The 12955-nt window shown below is 54.6% G+C and overlaps 1 protein-coding gene across 2 annotated transcripts in view; it reads right to left on the bottom strand.

Annotated features, from left to right (window-relative positions):
- Positions 1-12955, bottom strand: part of LOC146333445 (guanine nucleotide-binding protein G(I)/G(S)/G(O) subunit gamma-7) — a 128383-nt gene that overhangs the window by 36958 nt on the left and 78470 nt on the right. For both annotated transcript variants that reach the window (XM_084826126.1, XM_084826127.1), the window contains one exon: positions 1609-1636. The gene's annotated coding sequence lies outside the window, so the exon portion shown is untranslated. The remainder of the gene's footprint in view (positions 1-1608; positions 1637-12955) is intronic.

The following is a 12955-nucleotide window of genomic DNA, read 5'->3' as shown; positions in this document are numbered from 1 at the left end:
TCGGGAAGAAGCAGAAACTGCATAAAGAATGTTCTTATGCAAGGGGTGGGGGTGAGGAGCGGTGAGCAATCCACTTTCAAACTGACTGCCTGACCTGGGGGGGGAGGGGTCAGTCCTAAGCCAACCTGCCCCGCCCCCCCCCCCCCAGCTTGCAAAGTGCCACCGTCTCGCTGGCCCTGGGTCCGTCCCTCGTGAGGTCAGCACCATTTGCACTTCCCGGCCCCACAGAACCTTCAGCTCTTGTCCCAAACAAGCCAAAATTCTGCGTTCTGCAGCTTGGCTTGTAACCTGCATTCCAGCGATGTCGATTGTGCACATTTATTTCATCTGTTCATTGCATTTCTATACCTCCCTGCAGCCAGAGCTCTCTGGGCAGTTCGCAAGCGTTAAAAACCATAAAATACAGCAACGATAAAACTCACTAGAAAATCTTTCAAAGTTTAATACTACACATTAAAATCAGAGTAAAAACCAGCAGCTCTGCAAGATCTAAAAAAATAAATAAATGCAACAACAGATGCAAAACAACTGGAACAGGAGAACTATAGGATGCTCAGGAGAATAAAAAGGTCTTCACCTGACGCCGAGAAGACCCCAACGTCAGAGCCAGGCAAACCTCTCTACCCTGCCCTGCCCCTCATCCTGCTGTGACAGCCTTAAAGAGCTTGAAGCTCCCCGGAAGAAAACTCGAGTTGCATCCGCAGAGCGTCCAGTGGTGATCTGCCTTGAATCCCTGCAGTGCCAAGGCGGAGACAGGGGCTGCTCTGCTCCAAACCTACTCTAAGGTGGGAAGAGAGAGCACCCACCTGCCTGTTCCCAGGGCAGCACATCCTGACAGCCCAGCGCAGCTTGCGTGCGCTGCTCTGCCCCTCACCCCTCGTGAGCAGAAAACGGCATGTTGGATTGACTCAGTTCCCCTGAAAATCAAACTGGCAGAGAATTTGGTTCTCAGAGGGCAATGGGGCTGGGGATAGAGACACCAGCAGGAAAGGCGATACAGAGCCCGAAAAGGGCAGGAGTGACTTGTCTCAAGCCGAGTGGGGCTTTCCGCTCTCAATGCCGATACAAAATATCGAGGGTTTGCACCACAGAGATGCTGAGAGCAGCAATGCCACATGGTAACCTGAGAGGATCGTGGCCAAGGCCGTCTTCCAGTTTTCACAGAGTTTTTTCCTAGCTCCTCTCTCTCTCTCTGGCCGAGCAAATGGCAGCAGGAAACCTTGGCCCAGAATAGGTGAAATCATTGTTGTCATAACCCCTGTAGACTGCCCAGACAACTTTGGTGATAGGGTGGCATACGAAGTGAATAAAAATATGAATAATACAGGTGTGTTTCTAGGCATGTGCAGAGTGCCCTCCCTTCAAGGGTGAGCCACCCCCATTTGGGAAGGGAAGGCAAAGCTGGCACGATTTCCCAGGCCGGTTGGCCGAGATCTCTCCTTTCATGGATCAATCGCACAGTCACAGGCAAAAGAAAGAAGCCAACCGTCACCACCACTGCAAGTCTACGTGTGTGTGCAAGAGGGAGAGGGAGAGAGAGAGTGTATGTTATCAGGTCTCATTCACACCCAATTACTAGAACTGTGGTAAGCCATTCTGTGTACATACCTTTTCTTCCGCTGCTCTTGGAAGATCCCTGAAAGAGAAAAAGGAAGAAGGAAGAGATTAGCTTTTGTTAGCTTTCTTGAGTGCAAGGGCCTCTCACTCAGGGCTGCAGACACTTCCATGTTGACTGTTCCCGGCTTCCAGGGAGATGGCGGCAGGTTCGGCAAGATAGCCCAAGCCAGGGGGGCCCAGAGCCCTGCTGGCTAGACTCTCCCATGTGCTGCCACTGCTGGGATTGGGTCTGGGGTCCTGTTCTGACTGGGAGACAGGTCTCGCTCTCTTGTAATGCTGGAGCCCACCTGGGTCCTCCCCTGAAGCCAAATGGTGGGAGATTCTGGGTGGACCGGAGGAAAGACTATCTGCGGAACTCCCCGTCAGACGCTGTGGCTGTGGCCGCCAGCTAGGACGGCTTGAAGGGGGGACTGGACAATGCCACAGAGTCAGATCAGGCCATCGATGGCCACTAGTCAGGATGGCTGTCTACTACCTCCAGGAGCAGGGGCGGCAGGCCCGGTCTGAGTCGCACCAGCGGCCACCAATTTCCCACCATGCTCCTGGCGCGGCATTGCTGCAGGGCACAGTCGGGCATCAAAATGGCACCTAGCCTCAGCCAGCTGGTGAGCCTAGAGGGGCTGCGGGCTGAGGAGTGGCCCTCCCAGATTTCCCTTGGCTGGGGCCCTGAGAAGCCCCATCACAGCCACACAGCGGCAGTGGCTCTTGCACTCATGTGCTGCTTGTGGGCTTGCCGTTGGCGCCTCCAGGGGGAGAGGAGGCAGCTGCAGTCGATGGGCCTTTGGTTCAATCCAGCCGCAGGCCTGGTTCTGACCCAGAAAGCCCTCTCTCTGAGCCTGGGGTATCCTAAGCTTCTCCACTAGGAACCCCCTACGTTTAGCAAGTGCTGCTCAGAAGGGGCTGGGGGCCCGGACCCTGCTCCGATGATCCTGCACAGGTAGTTAAGAGTGGGTGGGGGCAGAGGGGGGCTACTTCTCCTCCCTTGAGATCCTGAAATCAGACTTGTCAAAACTGAATACCTGACCTGGAACACGTTAACAAACGTGCTACCATCCATGCAGGACTCGCTTGTCCAGCTTTCCTCAACCAGGTGGCCTCCAGATGTCATGGGAGTACAACTCCCATTATACAGAGGCTGTGGGTGATGGGAGTTGTAGTCCAACACATCTGGAGGCTACCCGCTTGAAGAATGCTGCCCTAGAGTATTCAAGACGCTTCTATTTAATGTCATCTCGTTGCAGCCCTCGCAACAACCCTGAAAGGGAGGCCAGCCTTCCCCGTTACAGAGATGAGCATGCGCTCCCAGAGTGAGTGCAGCAAAGGCGAGAGCTGAGCCGGCCTCGCTCCGTCTCTCCCCCCGATGCCCCAGCCGGCTCCTGGCACAAAACCTCCCTGTCCCGATGTCTCGTTCCTCCGAGCAAAACAAGGCTCAGGGTGGCACAGTGCCGCAGACGATAGTCTGTGACAGGCAGACCTGAGATAGCGCAGGGCAGGCTGCCCCACCAGGCGCAGGAGGGGGCCTCCGCCCCGGAGCTGAGTGGCGTCCGGGAGAGGCAGACGCATTCCCCACGCGCCGGGAATTCCTCCGCCCGGCTGTCACTGGCCTCCTCTTCCCCGCATTCCTTAGCTGCCCAAGCTGCACAACAAAAGGAAGATGGAATGAATCATGTTTACTTATCCGGAGAGAGGGAGAGAGACTGGCCGGGGCGGAAGTGAGACCAGCCGGCCTTGTATGGAAGTCTCTCAAGGCACGGGAGGGGCATGGCGGCTCCCCCCCTCCCACACCCACCCTGGACGGGCAAGCCACCAAGTGGCCGCCCTCGCGGGTCCCTGGCAGCCAGCTGAAGCCCAGGGTTTCATCCAGGGGGTCTGTCCTGCCTGCTCTGAATACCTCGGATGGGTCACCCTGGGGGGCAGTGGGAGAGACGGCGGCTTGCCATGCAGCCACCGAGGGAGCAGGGAGGGCATTCAAACCTCGCCTAGGCTTGCCGTAGCTCCAGCCAGCATCCCTGTGCAGCTCAAGGCCCCACGGGTCCACACGGCCCATTTCCCTTGAGCGGCGGATGGAGGAGAGGCAGGGAGGGCGTGCTGGGGACGTCGGTCATTTTGCCAATGTGGTCTTGGATTCCTGCATTGAGCAAGGGGTTGGACTCAATGGCCTTGTAGGCCCCTTCCAACCCTACTATTCTATGATTCTATGATTCTTCTGCAGAAACACACACAAGGCGCAGGGGCACAGGCAGGCGGTGGGACGTTGCTACAGATCCACCGCCCCACCAAGGTACCTCCAGACACCTCCCCTTCCTGCCCTGCTCCCCCATCCCAGGCTGGAAAGCTCCTTCTTCTCCTCCATGTGCAGAAGGCAAGAGGAAGCCACCCGGGCCGAGCAGAGGAGGGCTCCAGCTAGGCCAGCATCTTGTCCGGTCGGACGCAGGGGAGGAGATGCTGGGATGAGAACATGAAGCCCAGGGCCACCTGCATGCTGAAGCACCTGCTCTACCACCAAGCAGCCATCCATGCACACAGCACCTGGCCTCACCTGGGAAAGGACAGGGGAGAAGTGGCTACCATGAAGAGGGCCTTTTCTGCTGTGGCACCCTGGCTGTGGAATGAGGCTCTCCTGGTGACTACATTGCGCTCTTTCCGGTGGCAGGTGAAGCCCTTTTGATTCTCCCGGGCGTTTTAGTCTTTTAGCTCTGACGTTTTAAACCCGTTATTGTATTCTAAGCCTCTGCATTGCTGCTAAGTTTCATTCTGGTTTGTACTTTTATACTGTAGTTTTAAACTTCTGTATTTTATATTGTATTTTATGGTTTTCTTTGCTGTGAACCGCCCAGAGAGCTCCAGCTATTGGGTGGTATGGAAATGTAACAAACAAACAAACAGCCCGAACATGCCGACCCCTGGTGCCGACACACAAAAGGCAGACTGCCTTCCCTTATATACACCTAGCCAACCTTTAAAATTGTCAGAGGAGGTCTTGCTGGTCATTCCAAAATTGTTCCAAAGTGAAACAAAGCCCTGTGAGGAGAGACTGAAAGAAATGGCCTTGAGAAGACGGAGGGGAGACAGGATAGCGCTCTTCAAGTATGGTTGCCACAAGAGGAACGCCAGGATCTCTTCTCGATCCTCCCAGAGTGCAGGACACAGAATCATGGGCTCAAGCTACAGGAGGCCAGATTCCGGCTGAACATCAGGAAAACCTTCCTGAGTGTCAGAGCAATACGACAATGGAACCCATGTCCTGGGGAGGTGGGGGGCTCTCCCACACTGGAGGCGTTCAAGACGAGGCTGGACAGCCGTCTGTCAGGGATGCTCTGACTTGGATTCCTGCATGGAGCAGGGGGTTGGGCTCGATGGCCTTGCAGGCCTCCTCCAACTCTGCTATTCTATGGCGGACTGTTGCCACACAATACTTTGACAGCAGGCCTTCCTGGTAGTGGTGCCCACCTTTGGAAAACCCCATCCCACCCTCCCATGCAGTTCGGGAGGCAGGAAATGTGGCCTGCTCCAAATGCCACCTGAAAACGCCCCTTTTCACCCGTGCTGCCCGTCTGGCAATGGAATGAACCCGCTGCTCTGTCTTACTGCCCCTTGCATTGCTCTGTACTACTATTGCCACTGGAATTCTTTTCAATATTGCATTTTAAATAAGATTTTAATATTCATGCGTGAATCTCTTAGGGATTTGAATATACTCAGCATATACAAGTGTCACAAATAAATAAAAATGAACGAATGAATAACACACATGCTTGAATACTGAGCTACAGCAGCAGGCTGTTTTGAGCCCTGTTCTTTCTTACGCCCCAACAGGACGGGGTAAGACACACAGAGTATTTTTTTGAGGCACATCAATATTGGAAAAACACAGAGAAACGCGAAGGCTGCCAAACAGCCCTGGAAAACCGTGGCATGCAGCCCCCCCCCCCCCGCTGCCCTTGGCCTGGAATGAAACAAAGGGCCGTGAGGCCAGCTGAAGGAACTGAGTCCTCCCGCCCAGCCCTTTGATCACTTTGGGAAGCGCGGGGAGGGAAAGATCGCAGAGATGCCAGCTGCCTGGAATGGGCGGCTCTCAGGGAGGAAGAGGTGGAATTTCACCCCTCAGCGCTGGCTCAGAAGGATTCCACACGAAACTACGCTTCCATCCGAGGCGTTCCAGTATGACCATGACAGAGGAGCAGCTCCAGCAAGCCCCATACGACTGTCTCTCCTCTTGCCATGAACAGCAACTGCTCACATTCTTTCCCTAACGAGCTTTTGGGCAGGTTCAGTTATGCAACTTCTTAGGAAGAGGGGGACCCGTGAATATCTCTTTCTCCCCCCCCCGATTTTTCTGCCTTGCTGGCAAAGTGGGCCGCAGCACACTCCCTTCCCACCCCAATGCATGCTGGCAGGACCAACACAGCAGGAGAAACCAGCTGGATCGAAGCAAAGAGGATCCATAGAGCCGAGTATCTTGTTTCCAGCAGTGGACAGCCAGATGTCCCAATGAGATGCTCACAAGCAGGGCACTAAGGAGATGGCCTGGTCCTTGCCCTCCCTCTGCAGCACCCACAGGTACACTGCCTCCGAATGGGGAGGTTCCACTTACCTTCTCCTCCACAGATGTACTCCAGATGTGTTGGACTGCAACACCCATCATTCCCGGTCAGCATGGCCAATGGGAACTATGGGAGTTGCAATCCAACACATCTTGAGGGCGACAACTTTTGGGGAAAAGCTGAATAAGATCATCATAAGAGCCCTGTGGGATCAGAGCAAAGTGTCTCCATCTGGCCTAGCAACCTGTCTCCAACAGTGGAGACAGCAGCTCAAAAGGAAGCCCACAAGCAGAGCGCTACTTTGCTCACCACAAGTAACACACGCACGTCGGCTTCGGTTTCTTTGCTCGTTCAAGCAACGTTTTATAAAACGTGGGCATGAAAATAAGTGTGCAAAATGATCACATCATCCTAGTATTTTCAAAACAGTAGAAAATCAGGTACAAAAGAAACAAATGCTGCTCAAGTCCCATTGATATAAGCCTTATAAAAAAAATACCCCTAACAATCCCTCCACTGCACCCTGAACAGCATCAGTGAGACCCCTTCTACTTCTCCACCTACCCTTGCGGTTAACATGCAAAGACAAATCTTTCAGCATGCATGGAAAGGAAACTGTAACCAAGCATTGTGATTCGTTGGTTGTTCCAAAATGGTTTAAATGCTCAAGATACAGAAACTCCCTCCCTAGCTGGCTCTTTCAAACGCTTGGGATCTGATTATGCTAGGGTCCCCAACCTTTTTGGGTTGGTGGGCACATCTGGAATTTTGAGGCTGTTGTGGGTGCTCTCACAAAATGGCTGCCCGGGGGTGGGGATTGCCCATTATTAAAACGGCTGCCACAACGGTCACGGCCAGTCACAAAGCACTCATTTCCTAGGGGGCAAATACGTGAGAATAAAAGGGAAGTAACTTGCCCAAGAATCTAAGTACTGGGCAGAAGTGGGGTCCAAGAGCCAGAACACAAAGCCACTCTTTTGAACCCGAATAGAGATGGTGCTGGGGGGCAGACCTTTGCATGCAGCATGTCAGTTTTATCTTCAATTTTAAAAATGCTAAGAAATAAAATAAAGCCAGGAGATGTGGGGAGCCTGGAGGGCCAAAAGAGACCCCAGCACCATATTGGAGACCCTGGTATGGGTATACTTCGGGGGCTCAGAAGCCCCTCTCAATTCTACCGGCTGTCTCCAGCCATTTGCAGCGATGCTCTGAACAAAGCAAGCAAAGCTGGTGGTGGAGGAGGTCAGCTGCGCTCTTTCCGAAGCTGGCTTCCGTGTACAATTCACTGACTTAACAAATACAAGGGTGGGGAGCAAATGTTCAAGAAAAGCAATATCCAAATGTGCTTCCACGGAGCTGCAGGCAGGGCAGGGTGCATTTTGCACGAAAGTCAATCAACGCTTCTGGCAAGGAAAGGTGAATTGCCACTGGTAGGAGCTGCGCACAACTATTTTGCTTCTGCGAGGGTGGGGCGAGGCAGGGCAAAGCTGGGCTTCTACGTTTTCGTTAGGGATTTTGCCTATGAAGCACAGTTTTTCCCCCATTCTAAAAGGTTGAAATGCAGGAAGAGCTTTAAGCTAAACTTTGCTTTGGGGGTGTTTTGTCCCCACCTGTTTGCCTTCGACCTTGCCCACCCCTGGCATGGGCCCCCGGGAACTTCTCTGAAATTTAATTCAGCCCTTGGGCCAAGAGAGGTTCCCCACCCCTGCCTGAAGGGCTGGGACTCAGCTGGGCTGGGACACTCCATCCTGCACACACAGACAGCGCGCTGGTATTTCCTGGATGCCGAATGTGGTGCACAATACCCCTTTCTACTGCCACGTGCAACTGTTGTACTGCCGTGGACTGATTTATGTGAAGTATTTTTATATTTTGGCTGCTCCACAGCCAAAAGAGCTCCCAGTGCGGCTTATGTGCCATCCATGAAAGAAGCCAGTCAGACCCTGCAATCTAAAAAGGCACTGCACACAAGGACAAAGGTATGGGGCGGGAAGAGGGGAATTATCTTCCAGGGCATTCAGTCATGCCGAATACTTCAGGGTATTCAGTTTTATTTTTGCTCATTAAAAGCCTTGCTGTGATGATCCCCCGACAAATGGCGGAATCTTCTGCAGCCAAGAGAAGCAAGTCGAAACTCAAAGAAGCGAGGCTTCGGTAGAACTCCTGACGCCAGGTAATTTAACATCTATGGTGAATCTATTTTCTCTTTTTTATTTGCAGCCACTGGAATATATTTCATGGAGAGCTGCTGATTAAAAAAAGAAAAGAAAATAAATAGAAAGGCGACAAGATAGAGACAAGCTGGCATTTTCTCATGAACTTTACCTCACTTTGAAAACATAATTACAGCCTCGGTACGAAATGTGCTGAGCAAACAGACCGGAGACGGAGAGAGCGAGAGGCAGCAGAGACAGCAGGGAAGGCGCTGTCTGCAGTTGCTCTCTCCAGCGGCACGCTCTGCTTTGGGCTCTTGGAGGGAGACGCAGCGAAGCCTCTCTCTGCTCTGGAAGGAAATTCCTGCTATCAGATGGCCAACAGCAAATTCCGTCTCACATGCCACACTGCTGGCAGGAACCCTTCCCAAGTTTTGGGAGAGCTCGTGTGGAGTTTCCCCTGGGGCCAGGTTTCCCAAAGGAGAAGGCGCGATGGGTGGGAATGGCAGCTGCCGAGCGATCCCACAGTGAGCGCAAGCACTGACGGAATGTTCCAGGGCCATGGGAGGAAGAGCGCGCAGGCAGAGAGAAGGAGCGCAGGCCTTTCCAGCTCCCAAGACCTCGGCGAGCCACACAGTGCCTTGGCACATACGCAGAGCAGAAGACGCACACAGGCAGACACAGGGCATACGGGGGAGTCCATTGCTAGGGATGAAACCAGGTCTTGGTTTCTTGGGATGCACCGCAATTCCGCAGACAAACCCCTGGGTACTGATCCGATAGTGATGGCCAGCCATTTGGGTGGCTTTAAAAGGGGTTGGACAAATTCTTGGAAAAGGAGAACACTTTCAATGGCTCCTAGTCCAATGGCTCTGTGCTAGAGGCAGTGTGCCAACGTACACCAGTTACTGGGAAACATGGGTGGGAAGGCACTGTAGCCCTCGTGTCCTGCTTGTGGGTTTCCCGTGGGCAGCCGGGCAGCCCCCGAGATGGACCTTAGCCTGATCCAGCAGGGCTCTTCTGGTGGTCTTATTAGTGCTCAGTCCTATTAATGGCTATTCCTAGGGCTCAGCCGGATCGATCAGGAGTTTCAGTCCCTTAACCAATCGGTTAGATTGACCCCTGTTTGCATGTGGGCAGGACGCCAATTCCAGAAGCAAGAAGGGAGCTCTCTTGGCTCCGAGATGATGCGCTACTGCAGGGGTGTGGAACCTCTTCTAGCCTGGGGGCCAGATTCAATTTGGGACAAGCTCTTGAGGGCTGCATCTAAGTGGTGGGCGGAGCTGAAGGCAAAAGGGGCACCCTTGCTTCAGGCTGTCGCGGCCAGTCGCTCAGCCTCCGGAGCGGCATCTCAGCCTTTTAGAATGGCAAGAAAACTGCACAGGAGCTGGGACGGCGGGTCCACCACCCTGGGGGGACGGACTGAGACCCCAAGAGGCATCCCACCCCTGCACTACTGCGCTGTGGCAGGAAGCCTCTCAAAGAGGCCTTCCCTCCCTCTGGCACGAGAGACAGAGAAGGGAGACTGTGCCTCTCCTAAGCTGGAGCAGGCCCACCTGCTGTAAGTTGTTTCAAGAAGCAATACCCTGGGCCTTAACTCATCAGGGGCTGCTTTGAGTCCAGTAATTTGATTCGGCCCTGTCAACAATGCAGCCCTAATTACGGCCACTGCAGTCAGGGCCATAAGTGTGCAGGGTGCCCAACAGGGTAGCATCAAGGGGACAGCAGGCCCCTGCCCCAAGGGGCGCGCAGTCAAAGATCCAATACAAGAGAAGCAGCAGAGGGGGGAGGGGAGGCCAGCCTTTCATTCCCAAGGCTGCAGGGGAGGGTGTGGGTCTTGGGCAGAGGGTTCAGAGCGGGAGAGGCTCGGAAGGCGGGTCAGGAACAGGATCCAGGAATGGCCACTGTCAGAGCAATACGACAATGCAGCCCATTCCCTAGGGAGGCGGTGGGCTCTCCCACACTGGAGGCCTTCAAGACGAGGCTGGACAGCCATCTGCCGGGGATGCTGTGACTTGGATTCCTGCACTGAGCAGGGGGCTGGACTCGATGGCCTTGTCGGCCCCTTCCAGCCCTACGATTCTATGATTCTATGACGCCAAGCCAGCAAAGGGGTTTCCAGAGGGGCAGCACACGAGAGAGCCGCATGATGTGAACCAGAGTTCCATCTGGGCAACCAAATCTGGTCCTCCTCACGCTGGTGTTGTTTTCCTTCTCCTTCCCCATCCTGTTTCCATGCGCCTCGTGTCTTTTTCGAAGGTCAGCCTGAAGAGGCAGGGACTGTCTGATGTGAGGTGTTTGCCAGCTGCTCTGGGAGCCTTTTGACTAAAGGGCGGGACAGAATGCTTTCAATGAATGAACGAATGAATGATTTGGGCACCAAGAGTTCTGGGCAGGACTCATCCAGAGACACACAGTACAGCCTTGGGGGGTGGGCGGGGGTTGCTGCCCCCAAGTCTCAACGTTGGGCTGCCACAGGAATGGCGGTGACTCACCTCACAGCTGGTTGTGAGGAAGGGCAAAAGAGGCTGTGTGGCATGCGCCCGTGAAAAATGGCTGCGTGGACAAATACCCCCATTTCTTTCTCCCTGGCCAACTGGCTCAAAAAAGCAAGAGCTGGGTTTCTGAAGAAAGCCACCTTCCTGGAGGAGAAGGCTATCGATGGCCACTGGTCCCAATGGCTATGTGCTACCTCCATTACCAGAGGCCAGCATGCTTATGTCCCCCAGTTGCTGAGGAACAGGGGCGGGAGGTGCTGTTGCACTCGTTTCCTGCTTGTGGGTCTCCTGTGGGCACCTGGTTGGCCGCTGTGTGAGCAGAACGCTGGACAAGATGGCCCTTGGCCTGATCCAGCTTCAGGGCTCTTCTGATGGTCTTAAGAGATAGCAGAGCAAACGCCGGTCTCCAAGAAGCATTTCTTCCCAGCTGCTGTCTTTCCTCTGTGCAGCTTTGTACTCGAACATTCAAGAAGGAGAAGGAGAAGGAGAAGGAGAGAGAGAGAGAGAGAGCAGTGCCTAGGCAATGGTGGCTTTGAGGCAGGAGGAAACCACGTCATCCGCCTGCATCTGCTGGGCCAGGGAAGCCTCCCGGGCCGCCCACACGGGGAACTGTGCGGAGGCGAAAGCATGAAAAGGACAAAAGTGACTCACTCACACGCCACCGGCACCCTCCCCCCCCCCCGACCGCTCCCTAAACCCACTTTCCCTCCACCCTGAGGGCTTTTTTAGAACAGAGATCTGCGAGCGACTCAGCCCCCTCCCGCCGGGGTTTGGTCCCACCTGCTACGCAGTGGACAGGTGATCTCACCTGTGGGAGGAGAGGCAGGCAGAAGCAGCTAGCCAGGGCCGCGCCGCCCAAGCCTTCGCAGGAGCTCCTCCGGGCTGAACACAGGCAGGCAAAAGGCCTCCTGGGTGAGCTGCCCTTGAACTGTACTGGACGAACACCCTCGGTTTGGTAGCTGAAGGCAGCCACAGCTGCAGTTTCCCTAGCCTGCTCCAGGTCCTTGACCGGTCACTGAAGGGACTCTCGCCTGGCCTGCGTTCGCCACACTCTACGCAACCCATCTTCCGTTTCTGGCCTGACGCCCTGATTCCCGGCCCACCAGCCACTCCTGCAGCCCAGCCCCCTGACCTGCAAAACTGCAGGCCGCAGCCAGCTAGCCCGGGCTGGTAGCTTGTCCCTTCAGCTGCAGAGCTGGCCAAGGGAGGCCCTGGGAAGCTGGCTCTGTCTACAGTGGAAGCAGACCTCTCTGGGACAGACTTCCATGGGCACCCCACGCTCCCCTTTCTGCACGCGAGTATTGGGGCGGGACAGGGCAGGAGCTGAAAGCTGGGATAAAATGAAACAAACAGATAAAATCAATACATGGCCAGCTTTACCCTCCCCTTCCTGGCTCACTGACCCTCATCCTCACCTACCTCACAGGGCTGTTGGGAGTATAAAATGGAGAGAAGGGGGACCACGTGAGCTGCCTTGGGCTCTTTGCAAGAGGGGAAAAGGCAGGATATCAATGTGATCATCAATAATCAATCAAACAATCAACAACAGAGGACTCTGCCTCCCCCTCCCTGTCCACCTTCTCTGAAGGGCTGGACGTGACCACTATTTTCAGCTCTTTGAGGACAAGGGATGTCAGAGGAAGCTGCAGCCAGTTCAAAAAGCAAACCCCAAAGCCTCCCACGGAGGCAACGGAACTCCTTGATGGGGTGGTGAGCAGCCCCCAGGCTTCCTGCTTCAGCACAACCCCCTGCGCTGCCAGCTTGGGGGATAGTGCAAGCAAGCAGCCACCTGGGACCCTCTCCCCCCACTGCCCCCGCTTTAAAACTCCAGAGGCAAAGAAAAGGAGCCCACCCTCCAGCAGGTCTGGGAAAACACAGGCTGGCCTCTTTTTCCACGTGGCTTCATGACGGAAACACCAACAACCGATGAGGGGGTGCATTTTGCAGAGCAGCTCCCAGCTGCCTGCAGAACTGGGAAAAGAGGCGGGACTTGGACCCAGGCGCCAGCCCCCTCTCGAACCCTACTTTGAGAGAGAGATCTCATAGAATCATAGAATAGTAGGGTTGGAAGGGGCCTACAAGGCCGTGTCCAACCCCCTGCTCAGTGCAGGAATCCAAGTCAGAGCATCTGGCAGAGTCCAAA

This window comes from Heloderma suspectum, chromosome Z, assembly GCF_057233095.1.
Source record: "Heloderma suspectum isolate Gila_16-S chromosome Z, 16-S_ref, whole genome shotgun sequence".
In the NCBI taxonomy this organism is placed as follows: domain Eukaryota; kingdom Metazoa; phylum Chordata; class Lepidosauria; order Squamata; family Helodermatidae; genus Heloderma; species Heloderma suspectum.
Note: the sequence above shows the minus strand (reverse complement) of the source record. Positions and strands in the feature narration are given on the sequence as shown.